Raw genomic sequence first — 7,221 nt, 5'->3', positions numbered from 1 at the left:
AAGTCCCCAGATCTGCTGTTGGCAAACTGGAGACCCAGAAGAGCCAATGGTGTAGCTCCAGTCCAAAGGCCTGAGAACTAGGAGAGCTAATGGTGTACCTGTCAGCCTGAGTCCAAGTCCAAGTCCGAAGGCAGGTGAAGACCAATGTCCCAGCTCGAAGACAGTCAGGCAGAGAGTGAATTCGTTCTTACTCAGCCTTTTTGTTCTATTCAGGACTTCAGTTGGTTGGATGAGGCCCACACACACTGGGGAGGGCAATCAGCTTTACTAAACTTAATTCCAATGTTTATCTCATCCAGAAACACCCTCACAGACACACCGGTATAATGTTTAACCAAGTATCTGGGGGCCCCGTAGCCCAGTCAGACTGACACATAAAATTAACCATCACAGTTACGAAAATGGAAAGGGAGAAAACTAGAGTGAACACTATGGATTTGAATTAGAGATATAAATGTGAACTCATAGTTATCAATATAGAGAGAAATAGAGATGTAAATGTGTGTATTCCCTAGCTCTTCCCTCTGAGAGAGGGTGGGAGCAATAACACCCCAACAGCAGTAAACTCATCAAGAACCCAGATTTTGGGTCCTAAATACCATTTTTCACTAAAAGAATACCGCATTCCTTAAAAAAAATGGCTAATTCTAAGACCGAATAGAAAAAGTAAAAGGTGAGCCTGAAACAACTTTTTGTGCCAGAAAATAAGGCAGTTTTCGAAGAACGACAGAACATGTCAAAAGGACTCTAAAGCCAGCTTGACAATTCAGTACCAAAATAAACGATGATAATAAATAACAATAGATTAAAATCCATTGAATAAAATAGCAATTCATGAGTTCATACTGACATAAATAAAGAGTAAATTGAAAGTTTGATGATTAACAGGATATTTACAGAGTCTCAAAGCAGCTTCCCATATATATTCATTAATTACTTCATTACCTACAAAGAGGAGAGAAGTAATTTGACAGTGGAAAAGCCTGAGAGATACAATCTTAATCCAGCGATCAAAATTAATGTCATCAGTAATGGGATAAATTTGAATCCTACGCCTTTTAGTAGTGCAATGAAAGGAATGCAGCATCACCTCTGGAATACTCCTAGCAAAGATGTATAACTTAAATCTAATGAGGAAACATCAGTAAACCAAAACTGAGGCACATTTGACAAAATAATTGGACTTGTGTCTTCAAAACCATCAAGATCATGAAGTCAAGGAAAGACTGAGGAACAAATCCAGACTGAAGGAGATTGAGACATGACTGATCCTAGGTTAGGTCCTGTTGCTGTAAAAGACGTTACTCAGACAATAAGTAAAATTCAAACAGGGTCTGAGAGTTAAATGGCACTAATGTTAATTTCCTGGGTTAGATGGTTGTGTCTTGGCTAAAATGGAAGGAATGGATGATTTCTCCGAAGTAGAACCTAAGGAATGTACACAGACAAGAAGAATAGGGCAGACAAGGAACAGGTCGGGAGGACGATCGGGGCAGTAGCATGCTGTGCAAACCAAAGAAGGAGTTTCAGAGGGCAGGGGTGCAGCCAGGTGAGGAAGGACAATGACACAGCCTTCAGCCTTGATCCTTGGGAGGTCACTGGTGAGCTCTGAGAGGGCATCTTCCACAGAGGCTGGGGCAGAAGTCAAATGATGAGAGACGTTGGTAAAAGCAGCAAAGTTCTTCAGGGAAAGGCAGAGGCGAGATAGTCGTCTAAGAGAAAAAATCAAAGATGTTGGGGATTTGAGGGGCATGGGGAACCCCCACCAAGTTTAGTGGGCTTAGAGAAAAACTATGGACTGAAAATGAAAATATGTGAAGGGGAGATTGAGGGACTTGGCCATGGGATAGAATCATGAGGACGGGGAAAAGATCTGACTTGGAATGCGGAGAATGCCTGGGACCCAAAAGCGGGGGTGCTGTGAAAAGAATAAGTAAAGATAGAGACTTTAGGCAGGGAGGAGCCGTGGTGACCAGGAGAGAGGGGAAGACGGCACGACAGGCGAGCTGACCTCCAAGAATCCAGCGTCGGGGTTTCAAGTGGGTCACAACGTGACTGCTGTGATCAGTTATTCCGCCACCCTGGAGCGGACCAAGGAAAGGCACTGTGGCTTGTTTACGTTTATACCATCGGTGTGTGCAGCAGAGTCTCTGAGGACAATAACCAGAAATGACATCACTGAAGAAGGAGAGAATCCTAGCAGAGAAGATGAGAATATAGAGAAAATGGTAAAAGGAAATACTGTGACCCAGGAGAAAATCTCGTCCACGTGCCCAGGAAACATGGCCAAGAATATTTACAGCAGCATTACTATCAATAGCATAATGGGAAATAGCCAAATGTACACAGGCAGGGGACGGTAAAAAAAGTGTGGCATAGTCATATAACGGAATACTATTCAGCAGCAAAAATGAATTAACTATGGCTAACGGCATCAATTCAGATGAACCTGAAAAACAGAAGGCACAAAAAATTACCCTGTGTGATACTATTCACATAAAGTTCAAATGCACACAAAATTATCAAATATATTCATTTTACTAAACACGCTTTCAAACTGCAATGACAGGCAAGGGAACAACAGACACACATGTCCCTCGTGGTGAGGGGACAACCAGCAGCAAGCGCCCGCGGCTGCTTTATCATTCCGGCAACATTCTATTTCTCAAGTTGGGCGAGTGGTCCAGGAGTATTTTTTTCACCTTACATACATTATATTTTATTTTTATATATGTCAAATATCTTATTAAAAAATGAACACAGCATTTATAAAGGGGGAAAGTCCCCAAGGACTGTCATACCGGTCTCTCTCAGAGATCTTGTGAGAGCTCTGAAGACCAGGTCACCTTCTGCCCATGCCTCTTGGTCGGCCAGGGATCTAAAAATTCTGGTATCCAATTTTCCCAACACTTTGAGCAACTCTGAAAAATTTCAGGACGATTGGAAAACAATCTTTCTAATTGGCAGAATTTCAGTCAGAATCAGAGTTCTCCTTGCAGCACACAAAGAAAAAAATGAACATTGTGAACTTTAAAAGAAAACAGTCTCTTGAGAAAAGAATGAGTTCCTCTGAGCAGTAATCTCAAAGTGACACCAGGAGAGAAGGAACTGGGCAGCCCCACTCTCCAAATGGGAGGCTTGGGAGAGGCTGCAAAAGAAATCCCTCATGGGGACCATCCAGGCGTCAGTTAAGGTGAGGGGGGAGAAAGGGCTTCTAGACAAATCTGGGAACACAGCTTTGCTCCCTCTAGAATCTTGGAATGTTTGACCTTGAAGAGATGGGGCATCAGCTGACGCTGGTTGGGTTTTATAAAAAAACCTAAAACCATTCCAGGGGCAATATGAGATTTGCTTAAATCCTGTATGATTATTTTTCCAACTGAATTCATACAGCACTAAAATTTCTCCTCTCCTCCCCAACCCCTCTCCATCTCCAGTGCTGAACTCAGTGCAAAAGGTGAGTCAGCCAGGTGCGAAGCTGGGGCTCCAGAGAGCAGGAAGAAACTGGCCCCAGAGAACCAGAATCTAATCAATGCAGGGGGTGCAGAGCAGTTAACAACAAGTTCCTGAGAAGTCACCATCTAAACTGCTAGAAGCATCTAGGCCCCATACTTCATCTTTGCCCCCACTTCTTCTTTTCATTGCCAAGAACATCCACTCCAGCAGCAAGGGGCCATCTGATAGTATCACACAACTGGAGGCCACAGGATGGGGCTGAAGTTCACTGAAGACACTAGACTGTAAATAAATGATAAAACATGAGAGAAAGTTCAGGCTGCAGGAAAACACTCCTCATAAATCCTCTTGATCCTGATTGCTCCATCTAGAAGCAGATTAAGTGTAAAATACTGATCTTGAATGGGGTCCAGCCAAAACTTACACAGCTTTAGGGCTTTCTGGAAGGGCTGTGTTCTTTGAAAGAAGGTTAGGAAACGCAGTGCTGGTGGAGGATCCGGGAAGGAGGGAGGAGGGGTCAATTTCATCAGCCAAGTGGGACATTCCAAACCCATCTGTGAAAGGCTGTCCCCTGGTACAGAGTGGTGCTAAGTTTTAGGGTGCATATGGGATAGCTATTGTAGGATATTGTGACAAAATTGGTCTGCTGTAACGAGTGGAGTTTTTATGAGGGAGAGAAATTTAAGGCTATGAAAGGACTTACTCATTTGATAGAACTCAGTAAGTTAACTGAGAGCTAATAGAGTTAGAAACTAATATTAAGAATGAGGACTCTGGTATCTGAATAATGAGTTACAAATGAAAGTTGAACCCACAACTAAAAGTATACAACTATGTACTGGGGGGGTTGGGGGAGAAAAAGCAGGGGGGGAAAAAAAAGAAGAAGATTGGCAACCATCGTTAGCTCAGGTGCCAATCTTTAAAAAAAAGAAAAGAAAAGAAAAGAAAGTTGACATCTGTCCTTGGATAGCAGGACAAGATGGACTGACAGACCGGCCCTTGGGTGCTGGGCAGAATGTGATGTCACTAAGAGATCAGTCATTCACTCTTCTATTCAGTAAATATTTATGAGCACCTGCTGGACGTCAAGCTTTGCTCTTGGCAACAGAGGTACGATGCTGACCAAGAAAATGAAGCCCCTGCCCCATGAGCTTACTGAGAAGGAGGCAGGAGCCAAGAGAGGCAGGAAAGGCCTAAACCTGGACCTGCCACCAGGGTAGAGCGTGGTGACCATGGGACACGTGGGCATCTGTTAAAGCTCTCTGCTGTTTCTGTGAATGGCCCTTGATGGGAATCCAGGAGCAGTATAGAGGGAAAAGGAAATACAGACTTCGCAGCCAGTCAACAGGGCTGGAGTCTTGGTTTGGCCTCACTGTGTGCCTAAGATCTCTGAGCAGCAGTTCCTTTGGTTTTGAAAAAGCACAGTAATAATTTCCTTCCAGAGTATTGTCAGGATTAAAAATGACACCTGTCAAGCACTCAGCCTGATGACTAATATATAGATTGTGTTCAATAAAGTAAAGCTACTTTTCTACTTATGCAATTTGTATTTTTGGTCATTTTTTCCTCATTTATTTCTGTTAGGTCTTGGTGATATTCCTTTGAAAATATCAGCTGAGGAACAGGAAGGCACAGACATTTGCCCAAGCTCTGGGGGTGCAGGGAGCCAGATGCAGTAAGTGTCTGAGAGTGAGCGCGTGCTGACGAGGACCCAGGCAGAGCCCCTGGAGGAAAATTTCAACCATGGAGAAGGCTGTCTTTTGGTGAGGATACGCTTCCCCTTAGGTCCCAAGGACAATGCTGGGTGAGACAGGTGGTCAGAGGCCCAGATGGGACCATCATAATTAAAGTGGACATTGGAATGGCCTTCACAGAGGGCGTGCACACACCATGGCCCCCTGGATCCTCCAGCTTGGCCGGAGATGGAGGGAGCAGTTTCATTCCCCGTTACACTGCTTGCATATTAGGACTGGGGGCCAATGATTGCCTCGGTTGTTGCTGTTGTTTAGTACTTTGCTGTCCATGTTGTCAGCTTGGTTTTTGTTAATTACACTAAAATACGCATAATATAAAATTTACCATCTTAACTATTTTTAAGTGTCCAGTTCAGTAGTATTAAGTACATTCACGTTGTTGTTCCGTTATTGCCTCTTTTGAGCCTCAGAGTCCCGCGACTGGTGAAGTCGGACCCCAATGTCAGCACCCAGGCTGCCCTGCTGCATCCTCATTGCCAGCCACGGGGACTGCTCTGCATTCTGCTCTGTAAGTAGCCAGTGTGTCTCTCTCTGCATAACGGAAAGCGGGTTTGGGCACAAAGTGAAGCTCAGGATGCTGTGCTCCTCACCTTTCATCTCCTGTGCAGTTTGTATAAAGTTTAACATCTTTCACCTGCTTCTGACACACATTTACCAGGATATGACTCAAATGGAGCCTCACTTGGCTGACGTCTGCCTTTCCAACCCTGCCTGACTCGGCAGGGAAGCCAGGGTCTGGCAGCGGGAGCATTGTCGGGTTGCTGTTCCTGGCGCAGGAAAGCAGGCTTTGCTGCCTAACATAGCAAGGGACGAGGCAGGGCTCCTAATTCTTTTCCCAAGGCCTTTGCTAACACTCTATGGGGTTTTTCAGGAAGTCACTCTGTGCTTAGCTATCTGTCAGGAATAAGAATAACAAAATCAGTTTCTGTACAGTTCCTCTGTGGTGATTCACGCAACCCCAAATACTTTCAGGTCATCCAGATTCAAAGTGTTTGAGAATGGTTAACCCTATTTTAGGAACTGATCTGACTTTTAATGATGATAACAGTTCGTGTGGATTTAGTGCCTAGTAGGTGCCAGTCACTGTGCTAGGAATGCGGGTCCTTAGGTGACCCAAAAGATGGTTCTAGGGCCAGGCTCTATCAATAAAGACGAAAGATGGCGAGATCTCTGAGACTCTTTCCAGGCACCATGACTGCTAAGTCCCTAAAGGGCCAGTTAGACAGGAATGCTCTCAGGACAAACGGATCCCTGAACCTGGCCTAAGACTTCACCCTCACGAGCTGCAGCAGCCCACAGGCCAAGCCGCCAGTCCTTTCGGCACTCTCACTTTACAGTGGAGGTCTGGAGAGAATGCTGGGCAGCTTCTTCTGTGCCCTCTTCCCCTGGGTCAAGCTTGGGGTGGGCCTTCCAGCCTGTCCACTCCAACAGCAGGAGGGGCAATGAAGAGACCAGAAAGAGGCAAGGGGTGGGCAGGGAGCCAGTGAGAGGAGAAGACCTCACACCTGTACTCTTCTCCCAGGCTGTCCCTCTGACCACAGCGGCCTAACCGGGTGGCCTTGTGGGCTCTGTTCTACCCTCACTTGTGTCAGAGCACCTCCTTCCCTGGGATTAGGAGGTGGTGTCCATCCCTGTTTTGACTTTGTGACCAACTGGTCTCCTAAATCACTGACCATGGGATGCCTAGAGGATTATGGGAAGAAATCAAGGTCTCCCCATCTTTGAGGAAACTTCAGGAAATGGACCTTAGGAACACATCCTTGTGGTTCTTCCCCCTACAGTTTCTCAGTAGTGAGCTGTATTGTAAGTTAAGAATACTTAAGGCATTTCTTCTGATTGCAACACAAATGCCTTCAGTTCAGCGATGACAATTTATCAGGGTCTATAAATTGTACACTAAACGCTCACAGGTTTATACAACACAAGCTCAGAGAGGAAATAAGATGTCCAACTTTCTTCCCCTTGGATTAACAAATGAAAACGCAGACACTGGATTCCACTCATTCCTGAC

At 45.1% G+C, this 7,221-nt stretch overlaps 1 long non-coding RNA gene across 1 annotated transcript; it reads right to left on the bottom strand.

Moving 5' to 3' along the window:
* Window positions 1–743: 743 nt before the first annotated feature.
* Window positions 744–2,196, bottom strand: LOC139083896 (uncharacterized). The gene is made up of 2 exons (XR_011540969.1): window positions 2,012–2,196; window positions 744–1,712 (listed from the first exon to the last, which is right to left on the bottom strand). It is a non-coding gene; the product is annotated as an uncharacterized lncRNA (long non-coding RNA).
* Between the last annotated feature and the right edge of the window lie 5,025 nt (window positions 2,197–7,221).

Source organism: Equus przewalskii, chromosome 6 (assembly GCF_037783145.1).
Source record: "Equus przewalskii isolate Varuska chromosome 6, EquPr2, whole genome shotgun sequence".
In the NCBI taxonomy this organism is placed as follows: domain Eukaryota; kingdom Metazoa; phylum Chordata; class Mammalia; order Perissodactyla; family Equidae; genus Equus; species Equus przewalskii.
The sequence above is the reverse complement of the archived record's forward strand: the minus strand, read 5'-3'. Positions and strand labels throughout refer to the sequence as shown.